The sequence below is a fragment of the Pelophylax lessonae genome (genome assembly GCF_965119305.1).
Source record: "Pelophylax lessonae genome assembly, chromosome: 5".
NCBI classification, from domain to species: domain Eukaryota; kingdom Metazoa; phylum Chordata; class Amphibia; order Anura; family Ranidae; genus Pelophylax; species Pelophylax lessonae.
The window spans coordinates 373,369,813-373,394,580 of record NC_138772.1 but is presented as its reverse complement, the minus strand read 5'-3'; positions in this window follow the sequence as shown (position 1 = coordinate 373,394,580).

The window sequence follows — 24,768 nt, the reverse complement described above, 5'->3', positions numbered from 1 at the left end:
ATATCCTTTCAACGCTTGTTGAACCGAAAAGAAGGACATACATGAAGGCATACCCGATAATTTAAAGAAAAAGGAAACACCACTAAGCATTTTTTGTATATGCGAATAAGAATATTCCTTAGACATTAAAAAATTAAGAAAATCCAGAACGAGGTCTTCAAAAGAAATCTCCGGATTATTTCCCAGAGATTTTATATAACAGTCCCACATACGCCACGCGGCTAAATATTGTGCCCATGTGGAGGGTGCCAACGAATTACGAACTGCTTGTTGCACAGGAGTCAAAGCAGATCCCACAAATGTTGAGGGCATAAATTGCAGTGAATATCTGCATATGGAACTAATTCCCGGAACCGGTCCAGCTGTAGGCGAGAGAGAGAGTCAGCGATTAAATTCGACTTACCCGGTATATATTTCGCCTTAATCCAAATATTTAGTTCTAAACACATAAAAACCAAGTGACGCAAGACCGCTAAGACTGGCAAAGATTTTGAAGTCAAACAATTAATGGCGTAGACAACACCCATATTATCCGAATGAAACAACAAATTACGGTCACAGAAATTAGAACCCCACAACTCCAAGGAAACCAATAAAGGAAAAATTTCCAAGACAACTATATTCTTAGTCAAACCTGATAATTTCCAAGAATCAGGCCATAAGCCTACTGACCAGTGGCCTTGCCAGAAAGCCCCATATCCAACGGAACCAGAAGCATCAGTATATAAATCCAAAGCTGCCAATGCGCAAAACGGCTGTCTCCATAAAGAACATCCATTATAATTTTTTAAAAATTTTTTCCATACAAGCAAATCATCACGTAAACTGCGAGTGAGACGCACAAAATGAAAGAGGGAAGAAACACCAGAAATAGCTTTATACAAACGTCTCGAAAAAATTCTTCCAATGGGAATAACTCGAGACGCGAAGGCCAACAAACCCAAAACTGATTGTAAAGTTCTTAGATTGACCTTCTTTTTAGACAAGACAAAATCAATTGAAGTATATAGCCTACAAATTTTTTTAGGTGGCAAACGAAATTCCATTGCAGCGGTGTCAATAGTGATGCCCAGAAATTCCAAACACTTAGTAGGTAAAACCGATTTTTTGTGAGCCAAGGGAACTCCAAATTGACGACATACAACAATAAATTCCGAAAAAAGGGATAAACAGTCCGAAGTGCTGGACTTTCCGACAAAGAGGAAGTCATCTAAATAATGAATAACATTGAAAGACTTTGTGCGATAACAAACCACCCATTCCAAGAATGAAGAAAACATCTCAAAATATTTGCAGGATAAAGAACAGCCCATGGGGAGGCCTTTGTCATAGAAATAAAAACCGTCAAATCGAAAACCTAACGAATTGAAGGCACTAGGGTGAATGGGAAGCAGCCTAAACGCCGACTTAACATCAGCTTTAGCTAATAGGGCCGAATTACCAACATTGCGAATTATGCGTTATTATTATTCCTTGTCAGCCCCTCTACCTGGGAACTGAGGCTGCTGAAAAGCATTCTTTAGCATGGGGGCATTTGTGCTTTGGGAGAGGGACCCTATTATTTTAGGGAACCACCTTCAGATCACTCAACCAATGCTGAAATGGCTGCTGTTAGAACTCACCGAATCCCATAAAGCAACTTGACAGCCCTCTCCCCTAAAAACATTGAAATTATATTTTCACTAAAAATACATTATTATTAGCAGACACAAAAACAACATATGTGTTTAAATCAGTGCTGCGCTCACAACGATTAATGAATTCTCAATGCAATATAACACAAGATATATGACATACATAAATAAGTGAATATTTCAGCAAACACAAAAATGTTTTGTCATGTGTGATGTCATCAAGGGCACCTGATGACATCACACATGACAAAACATGTTGGTTGGAGTTTAGTGACCCGCAGGAGAACTAGGCTAAATGTGAGCTGAAGGGACTGCAGCAATGTATGTTGGTTTGGCATTGTACATATGCCTTGGGTTAGTAATTCAAGAAAGCAGTTTTTGTATTTTTAAATGTGAGTGCACTTTATTATGTTTTAATAAATACAATTTTAGCAGTGAGCACCATGTGCAAGACAGGTTCATTTTGGGAGGAATACATGCTGTTATTTTTTTTTATTAATTTATTTATATTTTTACAGTGTAAATACATAAAAAATGTACAATGGGTGTGCTAAACCTGAATCAAAAACAAAGCTTCAGCAAAAGTAATATTTTTATACCCAAAAATAGAATTAATAGTACAAAAAAGCACTTTCTCATTGAAGAACAGGTGTTCTGTATGATGGTTTTTTACATGAGCTAATCTTGTTTGGCACTATTTTTAATGGGAGAATCTTGTTTGAAAATGGACAAAAAGCAATTCAATAAAGTATAGTAAATGCAGAAAATAAATTCTTATTATAAAAAAATGAGCGAATATTGGGAAAATGTTTAGCAAATTTCTTGTTAAATCATTCATAAATACACATAAAAAGAAAACAAAGTAACCTATATTGAGTAGGAAATAGGCAAAGTAAGCCTGACACAGTATAGTAAGCACCATTGGTCCCCCCTAGGCCCACACACATATATGGGACTGTAGACAGAACCAATCAGAAGAAAACCATATATCAAATATATAAATAAAAGACATAAATAAAAAGACCAAATCTAGAGTATGGATTGAAAATTGGCCACGGCCCTTTATTGATATAACATTTAAAACTTGTATATATATATTATACACAAATATATATATATTTATAACATATAACATATAATGAAAGGTATATATATTAACTCAGCTATACCCGCTCAAGTTAATTCACTTAAAATTACAATATCCACAATAACAAATATATAACATGAACTCAGCTATAACCGCTCAAGTAAACCATTAAATATCACATACAAAGATATCCAAAAAAGGACCGTGACATAGGGTAAATAGAGGGGTGGGGAGGGCGGGACAACCTTCTTCTTCTGTCCCCGCCGTCAGATTAACTGCTGATGCAGTTATTACTATATATAAGCTCATTACCTGAAAATAACCGTTATAACAGTTGCCATACAAAAAACGACCAATCAGATTTAAATATGCAAATGAGCACATACCAACAAATTATCCTATTATTGATTGGTCTGTCACCGTCCCATAGGTATAGGTGGAGCATTAAATGCCCCTTCCCCCCCCCCAACCTTTATGGGACTGTAGACAGAACCAATCAGAAGAAAATCATATATCAAATATATAAATAAAAGACATAAATAAAAAGACCAAATCTAGAATATGGATTGAAAATTGGCCACGGCCCTTTATTGATATAACATTTAAAACTTGTATATATATATTATACACAAATATATATATATATTTATAACATATAACATATAATAAAAGTGTATATATATTAACTCAGCTATACCCGCTCAAGTTAATTCACTTAAAATTACAATATCCACCAGCCAGGCTCAAACAAGAGCCTGGCACCCCACCAACTTAACCGTGGCCATTTCAATACAATTCTGAAGCCCTAAGTTAAAAATATCCAACGCAACATTAGATAAATGAATATTATCTGGACGATAGAAACCAGGCAAATCACCTTCCAGGTCAACGTGTCTGTACGAAAAACCATTAATCGAACGCAAAAATTTTTCAACAGTTCTATTAATACGTTTACGGATTTTTTTACAGAATTTTAGCTCAGGTATTAAATGCCAACTGAGTCTGGGGACAATTTCTGAAAAAATTAAAACCGAATCCGGAAACAAAGAATGTAATCGCAAAAATTGCAATCTAAGAGCGGAAATGATATCCAAAGTCGTACGAGACCCAACATCATTACCGCCCAAATGTAAAATAATAACAGAAGGGGTTGGCCAATGTGACAATAAAAATGGCAACGAATTATCTAAATCCGCACACATCATGCCCCTTCTACCCAACCACCAAACTTGAAATTCGTCCATATCCAGACCAAGGTTCGAACCATAGCATCTCAGAACTGCCCTACGAGAGGCCCAGAATATGAAGGAATGACCGAGAATCCCAATATGTTTCCGACAACCTGTAAGTTAAATAACAAAATTAGGTCTCACATAACTACGAAAACAGTTCGAATCCCACCTCCCAATACGTTTAATCACTGGAGCAGGGAAACCCAATAATGCAGCTTCGGTGGCAGCACCGATACGAAAGGAGTGAGACGTAATGCGAAGATGTTGAAGATTCGCATGGGCTAAACAACGTTTCAAAACCGAATTAAATTGGTAAATAGTAAGCGTAAGACCAGATATATGTAGAAGCAGAAATGAGCCTTCAGGGCGAACCTTTAAATATTCGGACAAAAGAGAAACAATACAAACTAAAGAACCACTTAAAGGACGAAGCGTGATCCAGCGGCCACGTCCAATTTGATCTGTCTTGCTGCGTTTTAAATAAATCTGTACAAAATCAGGACCAATCCTTAAGTCTGAGAACAAAATGCCATAAAAACATGAAGAATTTTTCGGCAAAATTTCAGAAATTCGAAATGCGCCAAAAAAACTAAGACTAAACGCAACTTTAAATAATAAAGCCTCAAAAGGTGAAAAGCAAACAGAATCCGTGGCCTTGCAAATGGTTAGCAGTATGGAAGAAGATATGGGAAACCTAGAATCCGTTGTAACAAATTTTCTTCTATATCCTTTCAACGCTTGTTGAACCGAAAAGAAGGACATACATGAAGGCATACCCGATAATTTAAAGAAAAAGGAAACACCACTAAGCATTTTTTGTATATGCGAATAAGAATATTCCTTAGACATTAAAAAATTAAGAAAATCCAGAACGAGGTCTTCAAAAGAAATCTCCGGATTATTTCCCAGAGATTTTATATAACAGTCCCACATACGCCACGCGGCTAAATATTGTGCCCACGTGGAGGGTGCCAACGAATTACGAACTGCTTGTTGCACAGGAGTCAAAGCAGATCCCACAAATGTTGAGGGCATAAATTGCAGTGAATATCTGCATACGGTCCAGCTGTAGGCGAGAGAGAGAGTCAGCGATTAAATTCGACTTACCCGGTATATATTTCGCCTTAATCCAAATATTTAGTTCTAAACACATAAAAACCAAGTGACGCAAGACCGCTAAGACTGGCAAAGATTTTGAAGTCAAACAATTAATGGCGTAGACAACACCCATATTATCCGAATGAAACAACAAACTACGGTCACAGAAATTAGAACCCCACAACTCCAAGGAAACCAATAAAGGAAAAATTTCCAAGACAACTATATTCTTAGTCAAACCTGATAATTTCCAAGAATCAGGCCATAAGCCTACTGACCAGTGGCCTTGCCAGAAAGCCCCATATCCAACGGAACCGGAAGCATCAGTATATAAATCCAAAGCTGCCAATGCGCAAAACGGCTGTCTCCATAAAGAACATCCATTATAATTTTTTAAAATTTTTTTCCATACAAGCAAATCATCACGTAAACTGCGAGTGAGACGCACAAAATGAAAGGGGGAAGAAGCACCAGAAATAGCTTTATACAAACGTCTCGAAAAAATTCTTCCAATGGGAATAACTCGAGACGCGAAGGCCAACAAACCCAAAACTGATTGTAAAGTTCTTAGATTGACCTTCTTTTTAGACAAGACAAAATCAATTAAAGTATATAGCCTACAAATTTTTTTAGGTGGCAAACGAAATTCCATTGCAGCGGTGTCAATAGTGATGCCCAGAAATTCCAAACACTTAGTAGGTAAAACCGATTTTTTGTGAGCCAAGGGAACTCCAAATTGACGACATACAACAACAAATTCCGAAAAAAGGGATAAACAGTCCGAAGTGCTGGACTTTCCGACAAAGAGGAAGTCGTCTAAATAATGAATAACATTGAAAGACTTTGTGCGATAACAAACCACCCATTCCAAGAATGAAGAAAACATCTCAAAATATTTGCAGGATAAAGAACAGCCCATGGGGAGGCCTTTGTCGTAGAAATAAAAACCGTCAAATCGAAAACCTAACGAATTGAAGGCACTAGAGTGAATGGGAAGCAGCCTAAACGCCGACTTAACATCAGCTTTAGCTAATAGGGCCGAATTACCAACATTGCGAATTATGCGCAAGGCATCGTCAAAAGAAGCATAGGAAACAGCACAAATATCTTGATCCAATTCGTCATTCAACGATAAGCCTTTTGGAAATGATAAGTGGTGTATAAGACGAAAAGTGCCTTGTTCTTTTTTTGGAATAATTCCCAATGGTGAAACCCGAAAATAACAAATGGAGGCGCAACAAAAAGGGCCCGCAATTCTGCCATCACTAAGCTCCTTCAAAATTTTATCAGCAACTATAGCTTCATATTTGGACACTGACTTCAAGTTATCATGCACTATACATCCCGAACCTGAAAAGGAAGGCAGTAGAAAACCCACAGAGAAACCTTCAAATAGGATGCGTGCTATCAGCCGGTTTGGCCATAATTGAAGCCATGGTTGCATTTCTGCTACCTTCACTGGTGTGACCACTTTTACGAAAAAAATCAGGCTGAGGATTAGAAGATTGAGAAGCCAACTTCTTAAAACATCTCGAGGCAGGATGAGCCCCTACACAGACAGAACACTCATGTTTGTATCTACATGTGCCTGGCCACTTGCATTGACCTTCATTGAAGCTAAAGCACAAACCTTTCTTAAAGGGAGCAGATGGGTTTATAACAGATACTGGTTTGGCAAAAGTACGCTGAGGTAAAAGAAGGTTTAGCCAAAGCCCAACATCTTTCGTTCCCCAACGCACAGATTTATGTATAGCAAGTTTTTGACGAAAAGATTCGTCATAAAAGAACCAAGCCAGACCAGTAAAATTTTTATAGGCTTCTAGAATTATTTCAACATGTTGAAATAAACCACTACAACGTTCAGGATGTTTTTCACCCATCACACTTGCATATATACAGAAGCCTTGAAGCCAATTATTAAAAGATCTGGCTGGTGTTCTGCGCCTATCCTCCTCAGATTTCTCAGTATCTTTCTTATCAAACCTGTTATCCTTAGAAGAAGGCAGTAAAGACAAGATATCAACAAATTCTTCTTTCCAGATTTTTTCTTTCAAGACTAAACTCAAATGGTAGCCTAACGGCGAAAGTTCGCACATCATAGCCTCCTTGTAACAGCTCTCAGGTACAGAAGCAGAAGATATAGGTGGAGGTACATGTATATTGGAGACAGGTGCAGAAGTAACAACAGAAGTTACATTTGAGACAGGCAAACTTGTAACAGCACCGACATGATCACTCCAAACAGGTGCAACAGTATTATTAGGCAATTTCTGTACATTAGCAACCTGATTAAATAAAACATTAAAAGACCTCGCCAAATCCAATAATAATTGCAAATTGTCAGACTCACCATTTATAACAGGAGCTGACATATTAGCAGGCAAATCTTGCACATGTAGTATTTCTGTTGCACCAGAAGGGGGCTCCAACGCATCAACCTTTAAGGAAGCAGAGCAAATGGGGGAAGGGGAGACAGAACCCTCAGGAGGAGGATCCACAACAGGTACATTTTTATTAAAATCTCTTTTTTCATGTTGTCTGCCTCTGCTCTTTTTGGAAGCAGCAGAGCAGCGAGGCGGCTAAGGGGATCCGAACCTGCGAGGCCTTCTTCTATTCCTGCTGTCCCGGCAATGAAGTCGGAATTTGCCGAACATCGATGCGGTCAGGAGGGGGAGACCGGGAGGGGCGGACAGGCGGAGGAAGGCGGCGATGGGCAGCAGGAGTCTCCGAAGGAGTAGGAAGTCCGCAATGTGGCGCAGCAGAGGAGGGGTGAGACGAAAACACTTCGGTATCCTCACCGACAGGAAAAAGACAGTCTGGCATAGTCAAACAACGGCGAATCCAGGCTTCTCCACCGGCGGAACTGGCTCTTTCCAACACAGACTGAAGTAAAGACTGCATAGTTGATTGTAGCTGGACAGCACTCCCGGAGACCGAGCTCTCCCTATGACTGACTTTTTTACAGTACTAGTGGCAAAACCAGGAAGCTCCTCCGCGGCAGGGATATTACAGGCAGGGCAAAACTGACAGGACAACCTTCTTCTTCTGTCCCCGCCGTCAGATTAACTGCTGACGCAGTTATTACTATATATAAGCTCATTACCTGAAAATAACCGTTATTACAGTTGCCATACAAAAAACGACCAATCAGATTTAAATATGCAAATGAGCACATACCAACATATTATCCTATTATTGATTGGTCTGTCACCGTCCCATAGGTATAGGTGGAGCAATAAATGCCCCCCAACCTTTAATCCCTTGCACAGTACAATGAGATAAGAGACAAAATAAACAGAAATGTTGGTTTGACTATAAAGATTTTAGTCTGAAGTATAACCATTGTGAACAAAATAATTACATGGTTACATAGTTGGCAAGGCTGAATAAAGATGCTGATCTATCCAGTTCAACCTGTATAGATGTATGTGTGTTCATGTCAATAATCATTTCCCATATCCCTGTATATTGTGTTCACTAACATGCACTTCCAAGAGTCTTTTAAAGTTTTTATACTTCCCACTGACACCACTGATTGTGGAAGGGAGTTCCACATCCTTGCCACCTTGACAGTGAAAAAACCCCTACGCAGCTTAAGGTTAAACCACTTCTCCTCCAATTTCATTGAGTGGCCCTGTGTCTTCTTACACTCCCTGAGACTGAATAATTTTCTACCTACGCTGGAATCACCATGGAGATATTTGTATATCGTTATCATATCTCCTCTCAAGCGTCTCTTCTCCAGAGAGAATACGTTTAGTGCTTGTAGTTGTTCTTTGTAACTGACTTCCTCCAGTCCCCTTATTAATTGTGTTGCCCTTCTCTGGACTCTATCCAGTTCCAGCACACTCCAGATGTGGCCGAACCAGAGTTTTATAAAGTTGCAGGATTATAATTTTATCTTTGGAGTAAATTCCTATTTTAATGCATGCTATTAGTCTGCTAGCTTTGCTAGCTGCAGCTTGACTTTGCATGCTATTACTCAGTCTGTCATCTACTAGGACCCCCAAATCTTTCTCCATCCTGGATTCCCCCAGAGGTTTTCCCCTATTGAGTAATTTGCATTTAAATGTTTAGTCCCAAGTGCATTACTTTACATTTTTCAACATCAAATCTCATTTGCCATGTAGTTGCCCACCCCATTATTTTATTCAGGTCTTCTTGTAAAGTTTCTATATGCTTATGTGAAGTTATTGCCCTACTTATTTTTGTGTCATCAGCAAACACTGAGATTGAGCTGTTTATACCAACCTCGATAACACAATTGATGCCAGGACAGAGCCTTGGGATGCTCCACTTACCAATTCAGACCAGTATGAGTACACTGTAATTATCAACACCCTTTGGATGTGCCCTGTAACCAGTTTTCTATCCAAGAACAAACCTTTTGGTCCATGCCTACAGACCTCAGTGTTACAGACTGAGCAAACATTACACATGGTGGAGATGTGAAATCAGAGTGTGCTGCTGTCTGTGTAATGCAGGTGCCAGTTGTGGGGTTGACAGTTAGATGGTGGGGGGCCAGGGTTAGGGAGGTAGGATGGAAGTGAGATTTATATGAGGACACATGCCCAGTGTTTTGGAGGTTATGGCATTATGTGCTCAGAAAGAACAACATGTGAAGTGCACTAATAGACAGAGGGCAGAAGTGAGGGTGATATGTACAGGGTGTGGGGTGGAGAGGGTGGGCAAAGGAATGCCAAATTCAGGAGAGAGTAGACTACAGTGAAAGGAAAAGAGAATGTATTGAAAGCTGAAAAGAGAAGTAGAATGTGAAAAAGAGAGCTAGATAGAGAAATACAGATATACAGACTAGAGCACTGCTGTCTGCAGTTGTTTTCTTGGTTGTGCCCTTAAATAAAGTGCTGTGATAGCAGAATTGACATTTTAGGCAGGCATGGCTATGCCTGCTCTCATCTTTTGAACTACAAGAATTCACCACAATTTTCCTTGCATTTTATTGCAATTTAGCATTTTCCAAAAATGTGTCCCTCTTAAAGCTCAGCAATTTATTTTTAAGCTTAAACTGATTATTTCCTCTACTCCAATATTCTTCCCTTCCCCACCTCTGCTCGTCTTTCACACATCTATGAACTTCAGACAAGACTGTCAGCTGGACTGCCAGTCTCCTAGAGGCTTATACCCATAAGTAATGGCGCATTCCATTACGTTCACCATCAGAGAACAATAATCTCTTTCCTCTCTGACCGAAAGAAATCAAATTTTTTTATCCAGTTCCTTCTGTCTCAAGAGGTCAGCTCTATAGTTCGAATATGGTTTTTGTCTTACGCGATGACTCAGGGCTTCTTGACTTCAGAGATATAATGTTTGTTCCCCTTTATCTTCTTTTAAATTGATGTTGACATCCTATTGGATCTCATCATCCTTATATTGTTATAACTTAATCCTACCACTAGCAAGAATGTACTGTTATGTCATATATGTATACTTTTAGACCTCGGGGCCCAAGTAACTCCTATTTACTCGATCTTCCTCAATAAAATTGTTATGGAAATTTACCAAAAATAACAGGCAGATGGCTTGCACCCCCCCACCCCCCCCCCATGACACACTTTGTTCCCAGATAGGGCTGTATAACAGAAAATGTTTAATTTTTGTATGATAAACTCTAATAAAAACATTGAGAGAAAAAAAGTTATACCAGTTATTTTTGGTATGAATAATCTGCACTTATGCCATTTTCACACTCACACTGCCCTCAAACTGAGATGATTCTGGAGTATCAGGCTGTTGGGTTCTGTTTACATCCCTGAATCCCTGTGCCTTGGTCAATAGAGTCTGCCAGCAAAAGAAACATATGTGAATTTGCATAATTTTCTTTGTTTTCAACCCCCAAAAATATTTCACTCCCCTCGGGAGTGGAGAAAATTGGGTTTTCCCCCTTTTAGGGAATTTATTGAGCTCTTCAGTTAGAACAGTTAGGTCCACATTATTGTTGGGGTTTATCACAATGGTGTTTTTGACCAGAGATTTCTTTAGTAGCCACAGAAAAAAAAGAGTGTGTGAATTGATATAACCATCCTCCCAACACTCATCACAATGTTTGTTCCTCCTAAACACGTTGAAGATGTTACATTATTATAACCTGACCTGTTTGCCTTGGCAACCTGTCCTTCAATAATTAAAATTGCTTTCAGCAGCTGTGACTCTTTTTTGTTTATATTGAGCATGATCTACAATTTTCCCACTTTTGTTTCCTAGAGCTGATCTTGGACCACTTTATATACTATTCACCTATGATTTCTCTCAGTCTCATGCAATTCCTTATTTTGCTACCTCCATCTGATCCAAGTTATAATACTTATTATTCTCTACCTGGGAGGCCTTACAACTTTATTAAACTTAACTTTACTTTTTGCGCTATAAACAAAAAAAGAGCATACCTTTTGAAAAAATAACAAAAAAAATCAAATTTTTTTAACAGTTTTGGCCAATTTGTTTTCTGCTACATATGTTTGGTAAAAAAAAAAAACGCAATAAGCGTATTTTGACTGTTTTGCGCAAAAGCTATTGCGTTTACTAACTAAGGGAAAGATTTCTGTCATTTTTGGTGTTTTTTTTTTTTAACGAGTAATGGCGGCGATCTGCGATTTTTTTTGCCGGACTGCGACATTGCGGCAGACAGATCGGACCCTTGACTGACATTTTTGACACTTTTGGGGTTACCAGTGACATTACTGCAGTAATCAGTGTTATACATATGCACTGTTACTGTTAAAATGACACTGGCAGGGAAGGGGTTAACTTTATTGGTGATCAAGGGGTTAAGTGTGTCCCTAGGGGCGTGCTTCTAACTGTAAAGGGGTGTGGCTAGTGGTGTAACAACAGAGGCATACGATCCTACATAGCAGGACCGTATGATCTCTGTTCTTACACAGGGGAGAATGACAGGTGGCTGTGTTTACATTAGCTGCCTGCCTTTCTCCCTCTCCACAGGGAGATCGCGAGTGACCGGCGGACATCGGGTCTGCCGGTCACTCGCGCGGACTGCTTAAAGAACGACCGGGGGCCGGAGCGCGCCTCCGGCGGCGCACGCTTGCCCCCTAGAGCCTCACAGGCGAGCGACGTAGTACTACGTCACTTTGCCTGTGAGGGGCTGACCACCGCAGTAAATAGTCGTGCGGCGGTTGGCAAGTGGTTAAAAAAGTATTATAACTGGTGTGATAGACCAGTGGCCCCCCCAATACCACATATTGAACTGGGGTATTATCTGAGTATACTTTTTAAGTGCATTTGTGTCCTGCAACAATATTGTCCCTTTTGCTGTGTTTAATCTGCTACACACAGTGCCAACTTACTGGCCAATTTTTTGTACAACTGGTGTGATAGACCAGTGGCCCCCCAATACCACATATTGAAGTGGGTTGTTATCTGAGTATACTTTTATAAGTGTATTTGTGTCCTGCAACAATATTGCCTCTTTTGCTGCGTTAACTCTGCTACACGTGTTGCCAAACTTACTGGCCAATTTTTTGTACAACTGGTGTGATAAACCAGTGGCCCGCACATACCACATATTGAAGTGGGGTGGTATCTGAGTATACTTCTAAGTGTATTTGTGTCCTGCAAAAATGTTGCCTCTTTTGCTGCGTTAACTCTGCTACACATAGTGCCAAACTTACTGGCCAATTTTTTGTAAAACTCGTGTAATAGACCAGTGGCCCCCAATACCACATATGGAAGTGGGGTGCTATCTGCGTATACTTTTCTAAGTGTATTTGTGTCCTGCAAAAATATTGCCTCTTTTGCTGCGTTAACTCTGCTACACATGTTGCCAAACTTACTGGCCAATTTTTTGTACAACTGGTGTGATAGACCAGTGCCCCCCCAATATCACATATTGAAGTGGGGTGTTATCTGAGTTTACTTTTAGAAGTGTATTTGTGTCCTGCAAAAATATTGCCTCTTTTGCTGCGTTAACTCTACTACACACGTTGCCAAACTTACTGGCCAATTTTTTGTACAACTGGTGTAATAAACCAGTGGCCCCCCAATACCACAGATTGAAGTGGGGTGTTATCTGAGTATACTTGTCTAAATGTATTTGTGTCCGCAGAAAATATTGCCTCTTAACTCTGCTACACACAATGCCAAACTCACTGGCCAATTTTTTGTAGAACTGGTGTGTTAAACCATTGGCCCCCCAAAACCACAGATTGAAGTGGGTTTTTATCTGAGTATACTTGTCTAAGTATATTTGTGCCCTGCATTAATATTGCCTCTTCTGCTGCGTTAACTCTGTTACACACGTTGCCAAACTTACTGGCCAATTTTTTGTAGAACTGGTGTGATAAACCAGTGACCCCCCAATACCACTTATTGAAGTGGGGTGTTATACGAGTATAGTTTTAGAAGTGTATTTGTGGAGGCGCATGCGCGGCAGCTCCCGAGATGGCCGCTTAAGCCAGGAGCTCTGCGCCATCCCGGCTCACTCTCCCGCCCCGGACAGCTAAACGGCCGAACACCGCTTTCACACCCTCCGCCGGTCACGCTACATAACGGCAGCAACCACCCTAGGACCGCGGACGTGCCGTCCCGGATCGTTCCCCAGCCCCCAGCAGCCTAACGGCCACGAACGGCCTCCGGACCCGCCGCCGGTCACGCTACACATCAGCGGCACCCGTCCTGTGACCGCGAGTCGGTCAACCCGGATTACTCACCGGACCCGCCGCCAGCTACACAAAAGAGGCACCCGCCCTACGACCGAGAGTCGGTCATCCCGGCCCCTCCTTACACCCCGATCAGCGGAACGGCCACATATTGCCCCCAGACCCGCAGCTGGACACGCTACATCGGAGGGGCACCCGTCCTATGACCGCAAACCGGGTCAGAAGGGACCTAAGGAGTCAATTTCAGGCATCTGTGGGGGAGATCGTTACTCCCAAAATGGCGGACCCTGTGCCTCAGAGTGAGAACATGGAGGAGGGAGGACAGGCACAGACTCTGATAGCGCAGCAGATCGGGGGTCTGCAGGAAATGACCCCAAGGAACACAGTGAGTAACCCCCTTATGCTGACACCCTCCCCAGCCTCCACAGAATCCCTTCTCAGCAGAACTCTGGGGGCCTTCTCCCCTGACTATGTTTCTCCTCACATCACCTCAGGGATGCCTGCCATGGAGGGTGCAGGCAGACATGAATCACTACTATATAATGACCTGCTCATCAAAATGTCATCCCTATTAGACAGGGGCTTGAACCAAATAGCAGACAGAATTACAGCAGACATGAAAATGGACTTTCAAAATCTGGGACACAGGATGGAAGCAATAGAGGGCAAACTGGATGTGACTGTAGCTAAAACGAATCAGCACACAGGGCTCATACAGTCTCTACAGGAACAATTGGACTCTGCTTTACTTCAAGTTGAAGATCTGGAGAACAGGTCCCGCAGGTATAACTTTCGCCTGCGGGGCCTTCCTGACTCTGTCACGGACATTCCTACTGCTATTCAGGGGTTAATTAAGGACCTCATCCCAGACATTCCTGCGCATAAATTGGAGCTGGACAGGGCCCATAGAGCACTAGGGCCTCCCAGGAGAGATGGTAACCCTAAAGATGTTGTGGTTAAGCCCCACTTCTTCTCGGTAAAAGAAGAATTCATTCACAGAGCTAGAAATGCTAAGCAACTTACCTGTCAGGGTCACCCGGTTCAAATATTTACCGACCTGGCCCCGTCCACGATCCAACGTCGGAGGACCCTAAAACCGTTATTGTCCATTCTATCACAGAAAGAACTGAAATACTGGTGGTCATTCCCCTTTGCACTCAAGTTTACTTACAAGAACAAGACATACTCTTTTTCAAGCTTCTCAGACGGTGAAAAACTACTACATCACCTTCATTTGCTTCCTCAAACATCGGACCCAATCCCCTCCACTTCGAGCTCTGGATCCGCCAAACGCCCTACTCCATCTAGCCCTATTGCTCCCCTCTGGCACAAGTCGAACTTCAAGCGCTCCAAGGACGGAAAGCCTCCCTGATCATCTCTAGCTGACTCTCCTACCATTTTCATACCTGGGGTATTTTTGCCCCCATTAGTGACTTCCTCCTCATGTCCTGAGTCTGGCGAGTTGCTAAGTTAATTTTGTTGTCAACCAACTGACTGCTCTACATTTACCTTTTGAACAACACCCCCCCCCCCCTTTTTTTTTTTTTTTTTTTTTTTTTTTTTTTGGGTTTTGAATTATATCCCCTGGATTTGACTGTTTCCCATTCACCCGATCGATGCAAACATCATACGCTCGGGCTAGGTTACCTAGTATGGTCCAATGACTCCGGTCATTTGCTTTTCAATCTTTCATTGGGAAACGGGATGTGTTACGTTATATAATGTATATGGCTGTTCTTTCATTGTTATTCTTCATTTTTGATATATAGTATGGGCGGGAGCCCAGCCGGGGTGGCCGGATGGCGCCTCCTTTGATCACGAGAGAAAATCTCGGTTCTCTCTCGTGATCTTTTCCAGCCTCCCCAATTTGGGGGGCAGGAACTGTGCGATACCATTTGCCGGGTCGCAGCAGACCTCGACCCGGCAACTGTCATCCTTTTTGGATGTAGGTCTGCCTCCTCTTTACCTTTTCTGAGTTCTATTCACCCCTTCTCTTCTTACCCTTCTACAGTTGGTCTCCAGGATCAAGCTTTTCAGACATATATTTACACGCAAGCCCCCCCAAGCAGTCCGGTCTCCCTGCAGGAATCCTCACCACGGGTTCAGGTAAGTGACATGGTGTTCCAGATGCACTCACACTCTCTGCCCCATGGCTAGTTCTAAAAGTTCAGTACCATACCTCAGGATAGCGACTCATAATGTGCAGGGTCTAAACTCTCCCATGAAGCGAAGGAAGGCACTTCAGGACTTTCACCATAGGAGGGTGGTGGTCTTGATGCTTCAGGAAACTCATTTTCCGAAATCTTACAAACCTCGGTTTTTACATGCTAAATACCCCACGTTCTATTTGGCTAACGCGGATGACAAAAAACGCGGGGTGGCTATTTTGCTTGCCAAATCCTGCCAGTTTTCTCTTCACTCTGAGCTGGGGGATCCCGGGGGCAGATTCATCTTGGTTAAGGGCACTATTGATGAGCAACTATATTCCTTCGTCTCATACTATGCGCCTAATCAAAATCAAACCGCTTTCTTCCGTAAAATGTTTAAAAAGCTATTGCCACATTTGGAGGGCCATATTGTGTTTGGAGGAGATTCCAACACTGCTTTTGATTATGGATTGGACAAATCTAAACCACCGGGCTCCCGAGGGATTAAACCACCGAAACTTAGCTCACAAATTGCTAAACTGATAAACCAGTTGGGATTGGTAGATAGCTGGAGGGAATTGCACCCAACCGCAAAAGATTATACCCATTTTTCTCATCCTCACCAGACTTTCCCCCGCATCGATCATCTGTTAGTTTCCCAGGCTTTAATCCCATCCCTGACTTCAGCGGATATCAAGGATGTGGTCTGGTCAGACCACTCATTGGTGACCGTCAGGGTGTCTCGCTTCCACGCTCCTAGGGGACCTTTCCAGTGGAGACTGAACAAATCAGTTCAGGGTAACTGAGCTTGAAAGTGCAATCTCGGAATACTTTTCCCTGAACGATAAGGATGAGATATCTCCCACAACACTATGGGCGGCCCATAAAACGACAATCAGAGGGAAGCTTCTCCAAATTGCGTCAAACATTAAACGAGACAGGCGATCTCATATAGACCGCCTTGAAAAACAGTTTACCAACCTGTGCTCCTGTCACAAACAGAATCCTACTGCAAAGTCTGCGAGGACTCTGGATGCAGCCAGGGCCGAACTTAATCTGGCTCTGACCAACTCGGCGGAAAAGCACCTCCGCTGGCAAAGCGCCAGGTTCTACCACCTCAGGGACAAGACGGGCTCAATGCTGGCTCTCAACCTTAGACCTAGACCTAGACTCCAGGCTCTCCCTAAGATCTCAGTACAAGGGGGTCGCAGGACCCAAAACCCACAACGTATTATGGAGGAGTTTTCAACTTATTTTGAAAGGCTATACAAGTCTGATTCTTCCGGGAATGCTCTTAATATGCATGACTTTTTACGGGAATTGCCCATACCTAGCATTTCCACAACACATAGGGATATCCTGGAAGCAAACTTCACTGTAGCAGAAATCAAAATGGTAATCAAGGACCTTAAGGTGGGCTCTTGCCCTGGCCCGGATGGCTTCTCTAATATTTACTATAAAACCTTCTCGGAGATGCTTTCCCCCTATCTAGCGAGGTTTTTTAATACTCTCAAAGGTGGGACTCCCATAGATAAGCAAAGCAACCTAGCCTTTATCTCCGCCATTCCAAAACCGGACAAGGACCCAGGTGAGGTGGGTAACTACAGACCTATCTCATTAATCAATAATGATTTAAAAATACTCACTAAAATTCTGGCCAATAGATTAGCATCTTTCATCAACCATTATATTCATAAGGACCAAGTAGGCTTCATCCCGGGGAGGCAGGGTCCGGACCAGGTGCGACGCGCTATTGACATAATCTCCATATTGCAAACTGGGTGGGATGGTGGAGGTCCACAGGAAGGTATTCTTCTTTCTATAGATCTGCAAAAGGCCTTCGATTCGGTCGAATGGCCGTATTTATTCACGATCCTGGAACGCTGGGGCTTTGGGGATAACTTCATGGGAATAATTAGATCTCTATACTCCTACCCAACAGCACAAATCAGATACCAGGGCTTTTATTCGAGGGCATTCCCGATTTCGAAAGGAACAAGGCAGGGTTGTCCCCTATCCCCCCTTATATTCGCCATAGCGATAGAAACGCTGGCCCTTGCACTCCGCACCAACCCGGATATAAGAGGGGTGTTGTGCGGACCACAGGAACATAAATGTGCATTATTTGCGGATGATGTACTCATGTTTGTAACTTCCCCTTCCACCTCCCTGCCAAACATTTGCAAGGTGCTGGAAGACTTTGCGAAATTCTCTGGCCTTAAAGTTAACCTGGCAAAATCATCGGTTCTGAATATCTCCGTTAATGCTGTGGAGGCTCAACGTTTAAAATCTTCATTTGCTTTTACCTGGAAAGACAAGCAAATTAAATACTTGGGGATTAACCTGACGGCCAAATTGGAAGATCTCCATAAAGCGAATTACACAAGTATCTACCAAGTTTTGGGTAAAGAAATGCAGGGTTGGTTACTTCATCATTTATCATGATTAGGTAGAATCAATGCTATAAAGATGAATCTGCTCCCGAGACTCCTTTACCTGTTCAGAGCATTACCGATCCCCCTTCTCAAAGCCCCGTTACGCTCTTTCCAAAACTCTGTCATAAAATTTATCTGGGGCGGCAAGGGATACAGATTGTCTCGCAAGACTCTGTACTGCCCAAGGAAACAAGGAGGGCTAGGAGTCCCCAATTTCTGGCTCTATTATCAAGCCGCCAGGTTGTCTCAACTATCCATAATATACTCCCGCTACGAAAAGCCGGATTGGGTTCAAATAGAAAAACAGGCAGTACCCTCTTACACACTGGATTTCCTTCTCTGGTGCCCCCCTAAAGTCAGACCTCCCATTCTGTCCCCAGTCCTGTCGTCCTCCTTCGCTTTATGGGACAAACTACGATGTCTGCCATCCCTCACCTCTAGCATGTGTCCATTATCTCATCTATTCCACAATCCGGCCTTTCACCCAGGAATGGACATCAAGGCGTTCCAGTGGTGGCTAGACAAGGGCCTCTATCGTATCGGACACTTTTTTACGCAAAGCGGACCCTTCTCTCTTGCACATTGTACTGACAAGCTTAAAATGCCAAAATCTGAAACATACCGTTTCTATCAAATCTCCCATTTCCTCTCATCAATCTCAGTGAAAGAGACTCCCCCCCTATCCTTTACGGAATACGAGGTATGGTGTTGCAACTCCAGGGAACAGAGAGGGAGCATCTCTCTGATATACCTGTCACTTGCTTCCATAGGGGACAAATTGCCTTATATGAAGGCCTGGGAATTGGAGTTGGCGGAATCTTGGGATGTGGAGGAATGGGGCAGGGCATGCTTCCGTTCTTTTCAAGGGATAGGCAGCGTATCTTTAATGGAAGCTAGCTTAAAAGTCATAACCCGCTGGTACTTGGTGCCAACGAGGTTGCACAGAATGTATCCTTCCTCCTCACCCCTGTGTTTCAGGGGATGTCAGCTCTCAGGGTCCATGATCCATGTATGGTGGGAATGTCCACATATAAGAGGCACCTGGGATCGGATCTTTCATATGATCTACAAGGTCACTAACCACAGAATTCCTAAATCGGCCCAAATAGCCCTACTAAATACACTAATTCCTGGGGTGCCGAAACACACCCAAAAGCTGATTCTATACATTTTACTCGGTACTAGGCTCTCTATTGCAGGAGCTTGGAAGAAATCTACTGTCTCTATCCGGAAGATTCGCAATAAGATCACATGGGTTATGACCCAGGAGAGATTGGTGAGTGTGCTCACGGACACTGTGTCGAAATTTGAAAGAATCTGGGAACCTTGGGCCACATATGTGGGAATCTCATTGGTTCCCGGCGTGCACCCGAACTAAATGATAACCATCTGCGGCCCTGGAGACCGGCTGTTCTTTAGCGTTTCTACTGCTTTTCTTTTCCCCCTCTTCTCCTTTTCTCCATTTCCCCCTGGCCTCTTTATTTCTTCTTCTATTTTAGGCCAGTGGGCCTTTTTGCCTGACTTTATTGAGATAACTTTCACTTTTCACGATGAACCACACGACGAGGGGTTCTGTTTTTGTTGCTAGTGGAATTCCTTTTGGTATATGCTAAATACAGTTTATGGGGAAGATGGGTTTGAAGTTCCTCTCTCCCCGGGTTATCTAGTCGATATTATGTTGTGGCTGGTCCTGACCTCTCTGCCACCTAGATACTGTTATTACCTCCCTTCCCAATAGGGCTATGGGGATCAGGACCAGGAAGTTATATGCCAATGAGGCTCTTTATACTGGGTTATGGACTTCACTACAGTACTCATGTTTAGTAAGGGATATGGAAACCATCTCCCTCTTCTCCTAAAGTAAGCTTTAGTTCTGCAAATGGGATACATACGCTTCACAGCTGATTTGTACCATTCTCCCACTGTTGTAGCATCCTTCATGCTAATGTATTAAACTCCTGAGGCAGTATCTTCTTTTCTCAATAACCATTCATTGTAAGTAGATTACCATTCCCCCCGGGATGCAGTTTTTGCTCCCACTGGGGTGTCCCGGGAGGGATGGGGGAATGTCGGATACCTGTCCTGTCGTTAATTCCATGAAATGCCTGAGACGTGGATCTGCCTTACTAATTCACTAAGTCTAATGACGCCTCTCCTTGTCATTTAATCTAAGTGGAATGTTAAAATTAATGCTGCACTGCTGTTATTGTTTGTAACCTTTTCTTTTCCTTTGTTGAAAATTCAATAAAAACCATTGAAAGATAGAAGTGTATTTGTGTCCTGCAAAAATATTGCCTCTTTTGCTGCGTTAACTCTGTTACACATAGTGCCAAACTTACTGGCCAATTTTTTGTACAACTGGTGTGATAGACCAGTGGACCCTCAATACCACAGATTGAAGTGGGGTGTTAACAGTATACTTTTATAACAGTGTATTTTAGTCTTGCAAAATATTGCCTCTTTTGCTGCGTTAACTGTGCTACACACAGTGACAACAGATACTGGCCAATTTTTTGTAGAACTGGTGTAAACCAGTGTCCTCCCAATACCACAGAATGAAGCGGGGTGTTTATACCTTGTTCCACATATACTCCGCTTCTCTAGAGACTTTTGTCACAGGGTAATTTAAAAAATGACAGGCAGAGGAAGAGGCAGGCCCTTACGCAGGGGTGGTAGGGGTAGGGCAGGAGCAGTAGGCCGGAGCCAAAGTGTGAAGTTTCAGAAGGTGCGTTCAATTACGTCAAAGGAGGCACCAGACTTGGTTGAGTGGCTCACTCAGCCTTCCTCTTCTGCACCCTCCTCATCCTCTCTATCTGCACCCTCTTCACTCTCTGCTGTGTGCACCCCCAAAGACACCACCACCACCATCTACCCTCCGCTTGAGTCACTGGAATTATTTCCCGATCCATCACAAGACATTTGTGATGCACGGCCATTGTTGGCATTGGATCAGGAAGAGGAGTTAACAACAGCCGCCACTCAGCAGTCTGACGACAGTACCCAGATCAGCCCAAGGAGGTTGGTCCCCACTGTTGCTGCCTACTCCGAGATCTCGAATGTTAGTGGTGGGGAAGGTGACGTGGATGATGACGTGTCTATGGACATCACATGGGTGGCCACAAGAGAGGAAGAGGAGGGGAGTTCAGAGGGAGAGACGGACCAGCAGATAGGGAGGAGAGGCAGGCAGAAATTGCATTGCACAGGAGGGACAAAGCAAATGTATCAGGAGCGAGCCATCAACCATGTACAGTCACATCTGCTGCTCACAGGATGCCGGCACTTGGCTCCGTAGTGTGGGCTTTTTTTTAATGTGTCCGCTGCTGACAACAGTGTTGCCATCTGCAGCCTTTGCAGTCAACGCATAAGTCGTGGTAAGCCCAACACTCACCTAGGGATGACCACCTTAAGAAGGCACCTGAACTCCCATCACAGAGCCCAGTGGGAGCAATGCCGTCAGAACCCACAAAGCCACACTCCAGGCTCTCACCGTCCAACCTCTTCTCCTTCTCCTCTCTCCTCACAATTGTCCTCCACTCCACCTTCCATCATGCCGTCCTCACGTTGTTCTGGAAAAAGGCAGGCTTCCGTGGCCCAAATGTTGGAGCGTAAAACAAATGATGACGCCGGATAACCCTCTTGTCCAACCTTTGACTGCTGGCTTGTCGGAACTGATAGCCACCAACTACTGCCATATCAACTGGTGGACTCTGAGGCCTTTCGGAAATTTGTGGCCATTGGAACACCACAATGGACGGTCCCAGGCAAGAAATATTTCTCGCAGAAGGGCATTCCAGAGCTGTATGGCCATATTCAGCGGCAAGTGAATGTATCTCTGGCACACAGTGTCGGTGCCAAGATACATCTGACCACAGACTAGCAACCACGGGCAGCGAAGGTATATCACTTTTACTGCCCACTGGGTGAACCTTCTGACGGCCGTCAAGCATGTAAACCATGGCACCCGTGTAGATTTGGTTTTACCGCCACGGATTGCATGCAGGCCTGCCTCTTCTTCTCCTCCTCCTACTCCATCCTCCCTTTCCTCCTTGGCTGACTCCTCCTTTTCCGCTGCTACCATCTCTTCCACTGCACCGCCCAAGATCCCCAGAACCTATTCCACATTCCAGGTGAGATGTTGCCATGCTGTGCTGCGTCTGTGCCTGGAAGCCAAGAGCCACACTGGTCCTGCACTCCTTTCAGCTTTGCGTTCACAGGCAGATCAGTGGCTGACACTGCACAATTTGATAGTTGGTAAAGTGGTGTGCGACAACGATGCCAATCTGCTGAGTGCGCTGAAACAGGGCAAAATTACACACGTGCCATGCATGGCACACGTCCTGAGCTTGGTTGTGCAGCGATTCGTTGCCAAATACCCTGCGGTCCAGGACGTCTTGTGGCAGGCCAGGAAAATCTCGGGCCATTTCAGAAGATCTTACACAGCCATGGCTCGCCTTGCTGACATTCAGCGGCGACACAACCTGCCTATCAGGCGTCTTATTTGTGACTGCCCGACACAATGTAACTTAACGTTGCATATGCTTGATAGGCTGCTCCAGCGGAAACGTGCGGTTAACGACTACCTGTACAAACTCTGCGGCAGGACAGGTTCTGGGGAGCTTGGTTTTTTTTCACCTCGCCAGTGGCTGCTCATTCGTGAAGTATGCAGACTTCTGCGGCCATTTTTTGAGATCCCCAAACTGGTTAGTCACAGCCTGGGCGCCATCAGTGACATCGTACCTTACGCCTTCTTTCTGGAGCACTCATTGCGTCGTGTCATTGATCAAGCCGTCGAGGAGCAGGAGCAGGAAGATGAGGAAGTCGCAATGTTGGATGAATTCCCAGAGGGTGCTTCTCCATCTGAGACAAGTCAACAGCAGGAGTCTGAAGAGGAGTCAGAGGAGGATGGTGACGGGGCAGACGAGGAGGAGTAAGAAGAGCCCGCTTTAAACCTGTATGGGATCCCTGGTGTTGTCCATGGATGGGGGGAGGAGAACGAGGACGAGATTATCCTGGATGATGAGCTGGAGCCAGGCCACTACACCGCTTCCAGTTTAGTGCGAATGGGGGCGTTCATGTTTCAGTGTTTCAATGGGGACCCCTGTATAAAAAGTATAAAGGGCAAGGACCAGTACTGGGTGGCAACGTACTTAGACCCCCGGTACAAACAAAAAATGGCGGAAATGTTACCACCATCACAGAGGATGGTGAGAATGCAGCACTTCCAGGTCTTGCTGCGAGAAATGCTGCATTCTGATTTTGCGTGTGCTGGCAAAGGAATTTCCACTCACAGAGAAACAGTTGCGGGTAGCAATCCAACAGTGCCTGCAAGAAGAGGGCGGTTTAAAGATGTCTTGGTCACTTCAGATATGAGATCCTTCTTTCAGCCGACCCATCGACAGCTTTACTCCAGATCCAGCATCAGGGAACGTCTAGACCGACAGGTGTTTGACTACATTGGGTTAACGGTCGAAGTGGATGCTCTGAGGAGTGATGAACCCCTGGACTACTGGGTGGGCAGGCTTGACCTCTAGCCAGAGCTTGAACAATTTGCAATGGAACTGTTGGCTTGCTCCCCGTCCAGTGTCCTGTCCGAAAGGACGTTCAGCACAGCAGGGGGGATCGTGACCGATAAGAGCACTCGCCTAGCTCATGACAGTGTTGACTACCTCACATTTATAAAAATGAATGCGGCATGGATCTCTGAGGAATTCAACACATGTGACCAGTAGACCATGTTTGATTACAATTCCTCATGACAGGCCACAAATATCCGCCAGACCGCCATCCACCCACAACAATTTATGGTCCTTGTCTTCGGTAAATACAGCGGCAGAAAGGCATTTCATGTCCATTGAATACCTAATTTTTGGGGTCTTTCATGGCCGACACTCACTTATTTATCCTGTGAAAGGCTAATGTACCTTCAGTCACAGAATACAACGTTCTTAGCTGTCAGGTAAACCCATGTGGGCTAATTTTTGGGGCCTGGAATGGCAGACACTTACTTATTTATCCTGTGAATGTCTAATGTACCTTCAGCCACAGAATACAACATTCTTAGCTGTCAGGTAAATCCATGTGGGCTATTTTTTGGGGCCTTTTATGGCCGACGCTTACTTCTGTATCCTGTGAGTGCCTAATGTACCTTCAGCCACAGAATACTACGTTCTTAGCTGTCAGGTAAACCCATGTGGGCTAATTTTTGGGGCCTTTCATGGCCGACACTTACTTATTTATCCTGTGAATGCCTAATGTACCTTCAGCAACAGAATACAACGTTCTTAGCTGTCAGATAAACCCATGTGGGCTAATTTTTGGGGCCTTTCATTGCCGACACTTACTTATTTATCCTGTGAATGCCTAATTTTTCAGACTGGAATTTAAAATCAATGGCTCTGTAAACGTTCCGCCAAATTGTGGAATTGATGCGGACCCATTTTACAGATGTGTGAATGGACCCTATATGCATTTGACATGTATTTACCTGCTGATGTCAGTTCTGGCT